The sequence below is a fragment of the Phyllobates terribilis genome, unplaced genomic scaffold, assembly GCF_046119375.1.
Source record: "Phyllobates terribilis strain yellow unplaced genomic scaffold, ASM4611937v1 Scaffold_2__4_contigs__length_985480577, whole genome shotgun sequence".
Taxonomy (NCBI): Eukaryota; Metazoa; Chordata; class Amphibia; order Anura; family Dendrobatidae; genus Phyllobates; species Phyllobates terribilis.
This window is the reverse complement of record NW_027362762.1, coordinates 599,415,359-599,430,301: the sequence shown is the minus strand read 5'-3', so window position 1 is coordinate 599,430,301 and position 14,943 is coordinate 599,415,359.

The window sequence follows — 14,943 nt, the reverse complement described above, 5'->3', positions numbered from 1 at the left end:
TCCACTAAATGAGGGTATAATATGTGTGAGGGTACCCCAGGAGAGTTCCAAATGTGTGTGGGTAGAATATATATCCCACGGGGGTAAAATTGAAAAAAGTTGAACAAATTTTTTTTTTTGGACTTAGTCATTTTTCCAGCTTTTATCAGACTTTCAGATTGGTCAAATGTCAGTGAGCGTTCCGATTTCAGTTCCAGAGCGATTCGCCCAATGAGTCCTTGATATTTCGTCGTTTTCAGGCAAATTTCTGGAATTTTGAAAATTTCACTTTTTTGTGAAAATATCCACTAAATGAGGGAATAATATGTGTGAGGGTACCCCAGGAGAGTTCCAAATGTGTGTGGGTAGAATATATATCCCACGGGGGTAAAATTGAAAAAAGTTGAACAAATTTTTTTTTTGGACTTAGTCATTTTTCTGGCGTTTATGAGACTTTCAGATAGGGGAAATGTAAGTGAGCATTCCGATTTCAGTTCCATAGCGATTCGCCCGATGAGTCTTTGATATTTAGTCGATTTCAGCCAATATTTTGGAATTTTGAAAATTTCACTTTTTTGTGAAAATATCCACTAAATGAGGGAATAATTTGTGTGAGGGTACCCCACGAGAGTTCCAAATGTGTGTGGGTAGAATATATATCCCACGGGGGTAAAATTGAAAAAAGTTAAAAAAAAATTTTTTTAGGACTTAGTCATTTTTCCGGCGTTTATCAGACTTTCAGATAGGGGAAATGTCAGTGAGCGTTCCGATTTCAGTTCCAGAGCGATTCGCCCAATGAGTCCTTGATATTTCGTCGTTTTCAGGCAAATTTCTGGAATTTTGAAAATTTCACTTTTTTGTGAAAATATCCACTAAATGAGGGAATAATATGTGTGAGGGTCCCCCAGGAGAGTTCCAAATGTGTGTGGGTAGAATATATATCCCACGGGGGTAAAGTTGAAAAAAGTTTAACAAATTTTTTTTTTGGACTTAGTCATTTTTCTGGCGTTTATGAGACTTTCAGATAGGGGAAATGTAAGTGAGCATTCCGATTTCAGTTCCATAGCGATTCGCCCGATGAGTCTTTGATATTTAGTCGATTTCAGCCAATATTTTGGAATTTTGAAAATTTCACTTTTTTGTGAAAATATCCACTAAATGAGCGAATAATTTGTGTGAGGGTACCCCACGAGAGTTCCAAATGTGTGTGGGTAGAATATATATCCCACGGGGGTAAAATTGAAAAAAGTTAAAAAAAAATTTTTTTAGGACTTAGTCATTTTTCCGGCGTTTATCAGACTTTCAGATAGGGGAAATGTCAGTGAGCGTTCCGATTTCAGTTCCAGAGCGATTCGCCCAATGAGTCCTTGATATTTCGTCGTTTTCAGGCAAATTTCTGGAATTTTGAAAATTTCACTTTTTTGTGAAAATATCCACTAAATGAGGGAATAATATGTGTGAGGGTACCCCAGGAGAGTTCCAAATGTGTGTGGGTAGAATATATATCCCACGGGGGTAAAATTGAAAAAAGTTGAACAAATTTTTTTTTTGGACTTAGTCATTTTTCTGGCGTTTATGAGACTTTCAGATAGGGGAAATGTAAGTGAGCATTCCGATTTCAGTTCCATAGCGATTCGCCCAATGAGTCCTTGATATTTAGTCGATTTCAGCCAATATTTTGGAATTTTGAAAATTTCTCTTTTTTGTGAAAATATCCACTAAATGAGGGAATAATATGTGTGAGGGTACCCCAGGAGAGTTCCAAATGTGTGTGGGTAGAATATACATCCCACAGGGGTAAAATTGAAAAAAGTTGAACAAATTTTTTTTTTTGGACTTAGTCATTTTTCCAGCGTTTATCAGACTTTCAGATTGGGCAAATGTCAGTGAGCGTTCCGATTTCAGTTCCAGAGCGATTCGTCCAATGAGTCCTTGATATTTCGACGTTTTCAGGAAAATTTCTGGAATTTTGAAAATTTCACTTTTTTGTGAAAATATCCACTAAATGAGGGAATAATATGTGTGAGGGTACCCCAGGAGAGTTCCAAATGTGGGTGGGTAGAATATATATCCCACGGGGGTAAAATTGAAAAAAGTTAAAAAAAAATTTTTTTAGGACTTAGTCATTTTTCCGGCGTTTATCAGACTTTCAGATAGGGGAAATGTCAGTGAGCGTTCCGATTTCAGTTCCAGAGTGATTCGTCCAATGCGTCCTTGATATTTCGTCGTTTTCAGGCAAATTTCTGGAATTTTGAAAATTTCACTTTTTTGAGAAAATATCCACTAAATGAGGGTATAATATGTTTGAGGGTACCCCAGGAGAGTTCCAAATGTGTGTGGGTAGAATATATATCCCACGGGGGTAAAATTGAAAAAAGTTGAAAAAATTTCTTTTTGGACTTAGTCATTTTTCCAGCGTTTATCAGACTTTCAAATAGGGCAAATGTAAGTGAGCTTTCCGATTTCAGTTCCAGAGCGATTTGCCCAATGAGTCCTTGATATTTAGTCGTTTTCAGCCAATATTTTGGATTTTGAAAATTTCACTTTTTTTGTGAAAATATCCACTAAATGAGGGAATAATATGTGTGAGGGTACCCCAGGAGAGTTCCAAATGTGTGTGGGTAGAATATATATCCCACGGGGGTAAAATTGAAAAAAGTTGAAAAAATTTTTTTTTTGGACTTAGTCATTTTTCTGACGTTTATGAGACTTTCAGATAGGGGAAATGTAAGTGAGCGTTCCGATTTCAGTTCCATAGCGATTCGCCCAATGAGTCCTTGATATTTAGTGGTTTTTAGGCAAATTTCTGGAATTTTGAAAATTTCACTTTTTTGTGAAAATATCCACTAAATGAGGGAATAATATGTGTGAGGGTACCCCAGGAGAGTTCCAAATGTGTGTGGGTAGAATATATATCCCACGGGGGTAAAATTGAAAAAAGTTGAACAAATTTCTTTTTGGACTTAATCCATTTTCTGGTGTTTATCAGACTTTCAGATAGGGCAATTGTCAGTGAGCGTTCCAATTTCAGTTCCAGAGCGATTCGCCCAATGAGTCGGTGATATTTAGTCGATTTCAGCCAATATTTTGGAATTTTGAAAATTTCACTTTTTTGTGAAAATATCCACTAAATGAGGGAATAATATGTGTGAGGGTACCCCAGGAGAGTTCCAATTGTGTGTGGGTAGAATATATATCCTACGGGGGTAAAATTGAAAAAAGTTGAACAAATTTTTTTTTTTGGACTTAGTCATTTTTCCAGCGTTTATCAGACTTTCAGATTGGGCAAATGTCAGTGAGCGTTCCGATTTCAGTTCCAGAGCGATTCGCCCAATGATTCCTTGATATTTAGTCGTTTTCAGCCAATATTTTGGATTTTTGAAAATTTCTCTTTTTTGTGAAAATATCCACTAAATGAGGGAATAATATGTGTGAGGGTACCCCAGGAGAGTTCCAAATGTGTGTGGGTAGAATATATATCCCACGGGGGTAAAATTGAAAAAAGTTTAAAAAAAATTTTTTTGGGACTTAGTCATTTTTCCGGCGTTTATCAGACTTTCAGATAGGGGAACTGTCAGTGAGCGTTCCGATTTCAGTTCCAGAGCGATTCGCCCAATGAGTCCTTGATATTTCGTCGTTTTCAGGCAAATTTCTGGAATTTTGAAAATTTCACTTTTTTGTGAAAATATCCACTAAATGAGGGAATAATATGTGTGAGGGTACCCCAGGAGAGTTCCAAATGTGTGTGGGTAGAATATATATCTCACGGGGGTAAAACTGAAAAAAGTTGAACACATTTTTTTTTTGGACTTAGTCATTTTTCTGACGTTTATGAGACTTTCAGATAGGGGAAATGTAAGTGAGCGTTCCGATTTCAGTTCCAGAGCGATTCGCCCAATGAGTCCTTGATATTTAGTGGTTTTTAGGCAAATTTCTGGAATTTTGAAAATTTCACTTTTTTGAGAAAATATCCACTAAATGAGGGAATAATATGTGTGAGGGTACCCCAGTAGAGTTCCAAATGTGTGTGGGTAGAATATATATCCCACAGGGGTAAAATTGAAAAAAGTTGAACAAATTTTTTTTTTGGACTTAGTCATTTTTCTGGCGTGTATGAGACTTTCAGATAGGGCAAATGTAAGTGAGCATTCCGATTTAAGTTCCATAGCGATACGCCCAATGAGTCGGTGATATTTAGTCGATTTCAGCCAATATTTTGGAATTTTGAAAATTTCACTTTTTTGAGAAAATATCCACTAAATGAGGGTATAATATGTGTGAGGGTACCCCAGGAGAGTTCCAAATGTGTGTGGGTAGAATATATATCCCACGGGCGTAAAATTGAAAAAAGTTGAACAAATTTTATTTTTTTGACTTAGTCATTTTTCCAGCTTTTATCAGACTTTCAGATTGGTCAAATGTCAGTGAGCGTTCCGATTTCAGTTCCAGAGCGATTCGCCCAATGAGTCCTTGATATTTCGTCGTTTTCAGGCAAATTTCTGGAATTTTGAAAATTTCACTTTTTTGTGAAAATATCCACTAAATGAGGGAATAATATGTGTGAGGGTACCCCAGGAGAGTTCCAAATGTGTGTGGGTAGAATATATATCCCACGGGGGTAAAATTGAAAAAAGTTGAACAAATTTTTTTTTTGGACTTAGTCATTTTTCTGGCGTTTATGAGACTTTCAGATAGGGGAAATGTAAGTGAGCATTCCGATTTCAGTTCCATAGCGATTCGCCCAATGAGTCCTTGATATTTAGTCGATTTCAGCCAATATTTTGGAATTTTGAAAATTTCTCTTTTTTGTGAAAATATCCACTAAATGAGGGAATAATATGTGTGAGGGTACCCCAGGAGAGTTCCAAATGTGTGTGGGTAGAATATACATCCCACAGGGGTAAAATTGAAAAAAGTTGAACAAATTTTTTTTTTTGGACTTAGTCATTTTTCCAGCGTTTATCAGACTTTCAGATTGGGCAAATGTCAGTGAGCGTTCCGATTTCAGTTCCAGAGCGATTCGTCCAATGAGTCCTTGATATTTCGACGTTTTCAGGAAAATTTCTGGAATTTTGAAAATTTCACTTTTTTGTGAAAATATCCACTAAATGAGGGAATAATATGTGTGAGGGTACCCCAGGAGAGTTCCAAATGTGGGTGGGTAGAATATATATCCCACGGGGGTAAAATTGAAAAAAGTTAAAAAAAAATTTTTTTAGGACTTAGTCATTTTTCCGGCGTTTATCAGACTTTCAGATAGGGGAAATGTCAGTGAGCGTTCCGATTTCAGTTCCAGAGTGATTCGTCCAATGCGTCCTTGATATTTCGTCGTTTTCAGGCAAATTTCTGGAATTTTGAAAATTTCACTTTTTTGAGAAAATATCCACTAAATGAGGGTATAATATGTTTGAGGGTACCCCAGGAGAGTTCCAAATGTGTGTGGGTAGAATATATATCCCACGGGGGTAAAATTGAAAAAAGTTGAAAAAATTTCTTTTTGGACTTAGTCATTTTTCCAGCGTTTATCAGACTTTCAAATAGGGCAAATGTAAGTGAGCTTTCCGATTTCAGTTCCAGAGCGATTTGCCCAATGAGTCCTTGATATTTAGTCGTTTTCAGCCAATATTTTGGATTTTGAAAATTTCACTTTTTTTGTGAAAATATCCACTAAATGAGGGAATAATATGTGTGAGGGTACCCCAGGAGAGTTCCAAATGTGTGTGGGTAGAATATATATCCCACGGGGGTAAAATTGAAAAAAGTTGAAAAAATTTTTTTTTTGGACTTAGTCATTTTTCTGACGTTTATGAGACTTTCAGATAGGGGAAATGTAAGTGAGCGTTCCGATTTCAGTTCCATAGCGATTCGCCCAATGAGTCCTTGATATTTAGTGGTTTTTAGGCAAATTTCTGGAATTTTGAAAATTTCACTTTTTTGTGAAAATATCCACTAAATGAGGGAATAATATGTGTGAGGGTACCCCAGGAGAGTTCCAAATGTGTGTGGGTAGAATATATATCCCACGGGGGTAAAATTGAAAAAAGTTGAACAAATTTCTTTTTGGACTTAATCCATTTTCTGGTGTTTATCAGACTTTCAGATAGGGCAATTGTCAGTGAGCGTTCCAATTTCAGTTCCAGAGCGATTCGCCCAATGAGTCGGTGATATTTAGTCGATTTCAGCCAATATTTTGGAATTTTGAAAATTTCACTTTTTTGTGAAAATATCCACTAAATGAGGGAATAATATGTGTGAGGGTACCCCAGGAGAGTTCCAATTGTGTGTGGGTAGAATATATATCCTACGGGGGTAAAATTGAAAAAAGTTGAACAAATTTTTTTTTTTGGACTTAGTCATTTTTCCAGCGTTTATCAGACTTTCAGATTGGGCAAATGTCAGTGAGCGTTCCGATTTCAGTTCCAGAGCGATTCGCCCAATGATTCCTTGATATTTAGTCGTTTTCAGCCAATATTTTGGATTTTTGAAAATTTCTCTTTTTTGTGAAAATATCCACTAAATGAGGGAATAATATGTGTGAGGGTACCCCAGGAGAGTTCCAAATGTGTGTGGGTAGAATATATATCCCACGGGGGTAAAATTGAAAAAAGTTTAAAAAAAATTTTTTTGGGACTTAGTCATTTTTCCGGCGTTTATCAGACTTTCAGATAGGGGAACTGTCAGTGAGCGTTCCGATTTCAGTTCCAGAGCGATTCGCCCAATGAGTCCTTGATATTTCGTCGTTTTCAGGCAAATTTCTGGAATTTTGAAAATTTCACTTTTTTGTGAAAATATCCACTAAATGAGGGAATAATATGTGTGAGGGTACCCCAGGAGAGTTCCAAATGTGTGTGGGTAGAATATATATCTCACGGGGGTAAAACTGAAAAAAGTTGAACACATTTTTTTTTTGGACTTAGTCATTTTTCTGACGTTTATGATACTTTCAGATAGGGGAAATGTAAGTGAGCGTTCCGATTTCAGTTCCAGAGCGATTCGCCCAATGAGTCCTTGATATTTAGTGGTTTTTAGGCAAATTTCTGGAATTTTGAAAATTTCACTTTTTTGAGAAAATATCCACTAAATGAGGGAATAATATGTGTGAGGGTACCCCAGTAGAGTTCCAAATGTGTGTGGGTAGAATATATATCCCACAGGGGTAAAATTGAAAAAAGTTGAACAAATTTTTTTTTTGGACTTAGTCATTTTTCTGGCGTGTATGAGACTTTCAGATAGGGCAAATGTAAGTGAGCATTCCGATTTAAGTTCCATAGCGATACGCCCAATGAGTCGGTGATATTTAGTCGATTTCAGCCAATATTTTGGAATTTTGAAAATTTCACTTTTTTGAGAAAATATCCACTAAATGAGGGTATAATATGTGTGAGGGTACCCCAGGAGAGTTCCAAATGTGTGTGGGTAGAATATATATCCCACGGGCGTAAAATTGAAAAAAGTTGAACAAATTTTTTTTTTTTGACTTAGTCATTTTTCCAGCTTTTATCAGACTTTCAGATTGGTCAAATGTCAGTGAGCGTTCCGATTTCAGTTCCAGAGCGATTCGCCCAATGAGTCCTTGATATTTCGTCGTTTTCAGGCAAATTTCTGGAATTTTGAAAATTTCACTTTTTTGTGAAAATATCCACTAAATGAGGGAATAATATGTGTGAGGGTACCCCAGGAGAGTTCCAAATGTGTGTGGGTAGAATATATATCCCACGGGGGTAAAATTGAAAAAAGTTGAACAAATTTTTTTTTTGGACTTAGTCATTTTTCTGGCGTTTATGAGACTTTCAGATAGGGGAAATGTAAGTGAGCATTCCGATTTCAGTTCCATAGCGATTCGCCCAATGAGTCCTTGATATTTAGTCGATTTCAGCCAATATTTTGGAATTTTGAAAATTTCTCTTTTTTGTGAAAATATCCACTAAATGAGGGAATAATATGTGTGAGGGTACCCCAGGAGAGTTCCAAATGTGTGTGGGTAGAATATACATCCCACAGGGGTAAAATTGAAAAAAGTTGAACAAATTTTTTTTTTTGGACTTAGTCATTTTTCCAGCGTTTATCAGACTTTCAGATTGGGCAAATGTCAGTGAGCGTTCCGATTTCAGTTCCAGAGCGATTCGTCCAATGAGTCCTTGATATTTCGACGTTTTCAGGAAAATTTCTGGAATTTTGAAAATTTCACTTTTTTGTGAAAATATCCACTAAATGAGGGAATAATATGTGTGAGGGTACCCCAGGAGAGTTCCAAATGTGGGTGGGTAGAATATATATCCCACGGGGGTAAAATTGAAAAAAGTTAAAAAAAAATTTTTTTAGGACTTAGTCATTTTTCCGGCGTTTATCAGACTTTCAGATAGGGGAAATGTCAGTGAGCGTTCCGATTTCAGTTCCAGAGTGATTCGTCCAATGCGTCCTTGATATTTCGTCGTTTTCAGGCAAATTTCTGGAATTTTGAAAATTTCACTTTTTTGAGAAAATATCCACTAAATGAGGGTATAATATGTTTGAGGGTACCCCAGGAGAGTTCCAAATGTGTGTGGGTAGAATATATATCCCACGGGGGTAAAATTGAAAAAAGTTGAAAAAATTTCTTTTTGGACTTAGTCATTTTTCCAGCGTTTATCAGACTTTCAAATAGGGCAAATGTAAGTGAGCTTTCCGATTTCAGTTCCAGAGCGATTTGCCCAATGAGTCCTTGATATTTAGTCGTTTTCAGCCAATATTTTGGATTTTGAAAATTTCACTTTTTTTGTGAAAATATCCACTAAATGAGGGAATAATATGTGTGAGGGTACCCCAGGAGAGTTCCAAATGTGTGTGGGTAGAATATATATCCCACGGGGGTAAAATTGAAAAAAGTTGAAAAAATTTTTTTTTTGGACTTAGTCATTTTTCTGACGTTTATGAGACTTTCAGATAGGGGAAATGTAAGTGAGCGTTCCGATTTCAGTTCCATAGCGATTCGCCCAATGAGTCCTTGATATTTAGTGGTTTTTAGGCAAATTTCTGGAATTTTGAAAATTTCACTTTTTTGTGAAAATATCCACTAAATGAGGGAATAATATGTGTGAGGGTACCCCAGGAGAGTTCCAAATGTGTGTGGGTAGAATATATATCCCACGGGGGTAAAATTGAAAAAAGTTGAACAAATTTCTTTTTGGACTTAATCCATTTTCTGGTGTTTATCAGACTTTCAGATAGGGCAATTGTCAGTGAGCGTTCCAATTTCAGTTCCAGAGCGATTCGCCCAATGAGTCGGTGATATTTAGTCGATTTCAGCCAATATTTTGGAATTTTGAAAATTTCACTTTTTTGTGAAAATATCCACTAAATGAGGGAATAATATGTGTGAGGGTACCCCAGGAGAGTTCCAATTGTGTGTGGGTAGAATATATATCCTACGGGGGTAAAATTGAAAAAAGTTGAACAAATTTTTTTTTTTGGACTTAGTCATTTTTCCAGCGTTTATCAGACTTTCAGATTGGGCAAATGTCAGTGAGCGTTCCGATTTCAGTTCCAGAGCGATTCGCCCAATGATTCCTTGATATTTAGTCGTTTTCAGCCAATATTTTGGATTTTTGAAAATTTCTCTTTTTTGTGAAAATATCCACTAAATGAGGGAATAATATGTGTGAGGGTACCCCAGGAGAGTTCCAAATGTGTGTGGGTAGAATATATATCCCACGGGGGTAAAATTGAAAAAAGTTTAAAAAAAATTTTTTTGGGACTTAGTCATTTTTCCGGCGTTTATCAGACTTTCAGATAGGGGAACTGTCAGTGAGCGTTCCGATTTCAGTTCCAGAGCGATTCGCCCAATGAGTCCTTGATATTTCGTCGTTTTCAGGCAAATTTCTGGAATTTTGAAAATTTCACTTTTTTGTGAAAATATCCACTAAATGAGGGAATAATATGTGTGAGGGTACCCCAGGAGAGTTCCAAATGTGTGTGGGTAGAATATATATCTCACGGGGGTAAAACTGAAAAAAGTTGAACACATTTTTTTTTTGGACTTAGTCATTTTTCTGACGTTTATGAGACTTTCAGATAGGGGAAATGTAAGTGAGCGTTCCGATTTCAGTTCCAGAGCGATTCGCCCAATGAGTCCTTGATATTTAGTGGTTTTTAGGCAAATTTCTGGAATTTTGAAAATTTCACTTTTTTGAGAAAATATCCACTAAATGAGGGAATAATATGTGTGAGGGTACCCCAGTAGAGTTCCAAATGTGTGTGGGTAGAATATATATCCCACAGGGGTAAAATTGAAAAAAGTTGAACAAATTTTTTTTTTGGACTTAGTCATTTTTCTGGCGTGTATGAGACTTTCAGATAGGGCAAATGTAAGTGAGCATTCCGATTTAAGTTCCATAGCGATACGCCCAATGAGTCGGTGATATTTAGTCGATTTCAGCCAATATTTTGGAATTTTGAAAATTTCACTTTTTTGAGAAAATATCCACTAAATGAGGGTATAATATGTGTGAGGGTACCCCAGGAGAGTTCCAAATGTGTGTGGGTAGAATATATATCCCACGGGCGTAAAATTGAAAAAAGTTGAACAAATTTTTTTTTTTTGACTTAGTCATTTTTCCAGCTTTTATCAGACTTTCAGATTGGTCAAATGTCAGTGAGCGTTCCGATTTCAGTTCCAGAGCGATTCGCCCAATGAGTCCTTGATATTTCGTCGTTTTCAGGCAAATTTCTGGAATTTTGAAAATTTCACTTTTTTGTGAAAATATCCACTAAATGAGGGAATAATATGTGTGAGGGTACCCCAGGAGAGTTCCAAATGTGTGTGGGTAGAATATATATCCCACGGGGGTAAAATTGAAAAAAGTTGAACAAATTTTTTTTTTGGACTTAGTCATTTTTCTGGCGTTTATGAGACTTTCAGATAGGGGAAATGTAAGTGAGCATTCCGATTTCAGTTCCATAGCGATTCGCCCAATGAGTCCTTGATATTTAGTCGATTTCAGCCAATATTTTGGAATTTTGAAAATTTCTCTTTTTTGTGAAAATATCCACTAAATGAGGGAATAATATGTGTGAGGGTACCCCAGGAGAGTTCCAAATGTGTGTGGGTAGAATATACATCCCACAGGGGTAAAATTGAAAAAAGTTGAACAAATTTTTTTTTTTGGACTTAGTCATTTTTCCAGCGTTTATCAGACTTTCAGATTGGGCAAATGTCAGTGAGCGTTCCGATTTCAGTTCCAGAGCGATTCGTCCAATGAGTCCTTGATATTTCGACGTTTTCAGGAAAATTTCTGGAATTTTGAAAATTTCACTTTTTTGTGAAAATATCCACTAAATGAGGGAATAATATGTGTGAGGGTACCCCAGGAGAGTTCCAAATGTGGGTGGGTAGAATATATATCCCACGGGGGTAAAATTGAAAAAAGTTAAAAAAAAATTTTTTTAGGACTTAGTCATTTTTCCGGCGTTTATCAGACTTTCAGATAGGGGAAATGTCAGTGAGCGTTCCGATTTCAGTTCCAGAGTGATTCGTCCAATGCGTCCTTGATATTTCGTCGTTTTCAGGCAAATTTCTGGAATTTTGAAAATTTCACTTTTTTGAGAAAATATCCACTAAATGAGGGTATAATATGTTTGAGGGTACCCCAGGAGAGTTCCAAATGTGTGTGGGTAGAATATATATCCCACGGGGGTAAAATTGAAAAAAAGTTGAAAAAATTTCTTTTTGGACTTAGTCATTTTTCCAGCGTTTATCAGACTTTCAAATAGGGCAAATGTAAGTGAGCTTTCCGATTTCAGTTCCAGAGCGATTCGCCCAATGAGTCCTTGATATTTAGTCGTTTTCAGCCAATATTTTGGATTTTGAAAATTTCACTTTTTTTGTGAAAATATCCACTAAATGAGGGAATAATATGTGTGAGGGTACCCCAGGAGAGTTCCAAATGTGTGTGGGTAGAATATATATCCCACGGGGGTAAAATTGAAAAAAGTTGAAAAAATTTTTTTTTTGGACTTAGTAATTTTTCCGGCGTTTATCAGACTTTCAGGTAGGGCAAATGTCAGTGAGCTTTCCGATTTCAGTTCCAGAGCGATTCGCCCAATGAGTCCTTGATATTTAGTCGTTTTCAGCCAATATTTTGGATTTTTGAAAATTTCACTTTTTTGTGAAAATATCCACTAAATGAGGGAATAATATGTGTGAGGGTACCCCAGGAGAGTTCCAAATGTGTGTGGGTAGAATATATATCTCACGGGGGTAAAACTGAAAAAAGTTGAACACATTTTTTTTTTGGACTTAGTCATTTTTCTGACGTTTATGAGACTTTCAGATAGGGGAAATGTAAGTGAGCGTTCCGATTTCAGTTCCATAGCGATTCGCCCAATGAGTCCTTGATATTTAGTGGTTTTTAGGCAAATTTCTGGAATTTTGAAAATTTCACTTTTTTGTGAAAATATCCACTAAATGAGGGAATAATATGTGTGAGGGTACCCCAGGAGAGTTCCAAATGTGTGTGGGTAGAATATATATCCCACGGGGGTAAAATTGAAAAAAGTTGAACAAATTTTTTTTTTTGGACTTAGTCATTTTTCCAGCGTTTATCAGACTTTCAGATTGGGCAAATGTCAGTGAGCGTTCCGATTTCAGTTCCAGAGCGATTCGCCCAATAATTCCTTGATATTTAGTCGTTTTCAGCCAATATTTTGGATTTTTGAAAATTTCTCTTTTTTGTGAAAATATCCACTAAATGAGGGAATAATATGTGTGAGGGTACCCCAGGAGAGTTCCAAATGTGTGTGGGTAGAATATATATCCCACGGGGGTAAAATTGAAAAAAGTTTAAAAAAAATTTTTTTGGGACTTAGTCATTTTTCCGGCGTTTATCAGACTTTCAGATAGGGGAACTGTCAGTGAGCGTTCCGATTTCAGTTCCAGAGCGATTCGCCCAATGAGTCCTTGATATTTCGTCGTTTTCAGGCAAATTTCTGGAATTTTGAAAATTTCACTTTTTTGTGAAAATATCCACTAAATGAGGGAATAATATGTGTGAGGGTACCCCAGGAGAGTTCCAAATGTGTGTGGGTAGAATATATATCTCACGGGGGTAAAACTGAAAAAAGTTGAACACATTTTTTTTTTGGACTTAGTCATTTTTCTGACGTTTATGAGACTTTCAGATAGGGGAAATGTAAGTGAGCGTTCCGATTTCAGTTCCAGAGCGATTCGCCCAATGAGTCCTTGATATTTAGTGGTTTTTAGGCAAATTTCTGGAATTTTGAAAATTTCACTTTTTTGAGAAAATATCCACTAAATGAGGGAATAATATGTGTGAGGGTACCCCAGTAGAGTTCCAAATGTGTGTGGGTAGAATATATATCCCACAGGGGTAAAATTGAAAAAAGTTGAACAAATTTTTTTTTTGGACTTAGTCATTTTTCTGGCGTGTATGAGACTTTCAGATAGGGCAAATGTAAGTGAGCATTCCGATTTAAGTTCCATAGCGATACGCCCAATGAGTCGGTGATATTTAGTCGATTTCAGCCAATATTTTGGAATTTTGAAAATTTCACTTTTTTGAGAAAATATCCACTAAATGAGGGTATAATATGTGTGAGGGTACCCCAGGAGAGTTCCAAATGTGTGTGGGTAGAATATATATCCCACGGGCGTAAAATTGAAAAAAGTTGAACAAATTTTTTTTTTTTGACTTAGTCATTTTTCCAGCTTTTATCAGACTTTCAGATTGGTCAAATGTCAGTGAGCGTTCCGATTTCAGTTCCAGAGCGATTCGCCCAATGAGTCCTTGATATTTCGTCGTTTTCAGGCAAATTTCTGGAATTTTGAAAATTTCACTTTTTTGTGAAAATATCCACTAAATGAGGGAATAATATGTGTGAGGGTACCCCAGGAGAGTTCCAAATGTGTGTGGGTAGAATATATATCCCACGGGGGTAAAATTGAAAAAAGTTGAACAAATTTTTTTTTTGGACTTAGTCATTTTTCTGGCGTTTATGAGACTTTCAGATAGGGGAAATGTAAGTGAGCATTCCGATTTCAGTTCCATAGCGATTCGCCCAATGAGTCCTTGATATTTAGTCGATTTCAGCCAATATTTTGGAATTTTGAAAATTTCTCTTTTTTGTGAAAATATCCACTAAATGAGGGAATAATATGTGTGAGGGTACCCCAGGAGAGTTCCAAATGTGTGTGGGTAGAATATACATCCCACAGGGGTAAAATTGAAAAAAGTTGAACAAATTTTTTTTTTTGGACTTAGTCATTTTTCCAGCGTTTATCAGACTTTCAGATTGGGCAAATGTCAGTGAGCGTTCCGATTTCAGTTCCAGAGCGATTCGTCCAATGAGTCCTTGATATTTCGACGTTTTCAGGAAAATTTCTGGAATTTTGAAAATTTCACTTTTTTGTGAAAATATCCACTAAATGAGGGAATAATATGTGTGAGGGTACCCCAGGAGAGTTCCAAATGTGGGTGGGTAGAATATATATCCCACGGGGGTAAAATTGAAAAAAGTTAAAAAAAAATTTTTTTAGGACTTAGTCATTTTTCCGGCGTTTATCAGACTTTCAGATAGGGGAAATGTCAGTGAGCGTTCCGATTTCAGTTCCAGAGTGATTCGTCCAATGCGTCCTTGATATTTCGTCGTTTTCAGGCAAATTTCTGGAATTTTGAAAATTTCACTTTTTTGAGAAAATATCCACTAAATGAGGGTATAATATGTTTGAGGGTACCCCAGGAGAGTTCCAAATGTGTGTGGGTAGAATATATATCCCACGGGGGTAAAATTGAAAAAAAGTTGAAAAAATTTCTTTTTGGACTTAGTCATTTTTCCAGCGTTTATCAGACTTTCAAATAGGGCAAATGTAAGTGAGCTTTCCGATTTCAGTTCCAGAGCGATTCGCCCAATGAGTCCTTGATATTTAGTCGTTTTCAGCCAATATTTTGGATTTTGAAAATTTCACTTTTT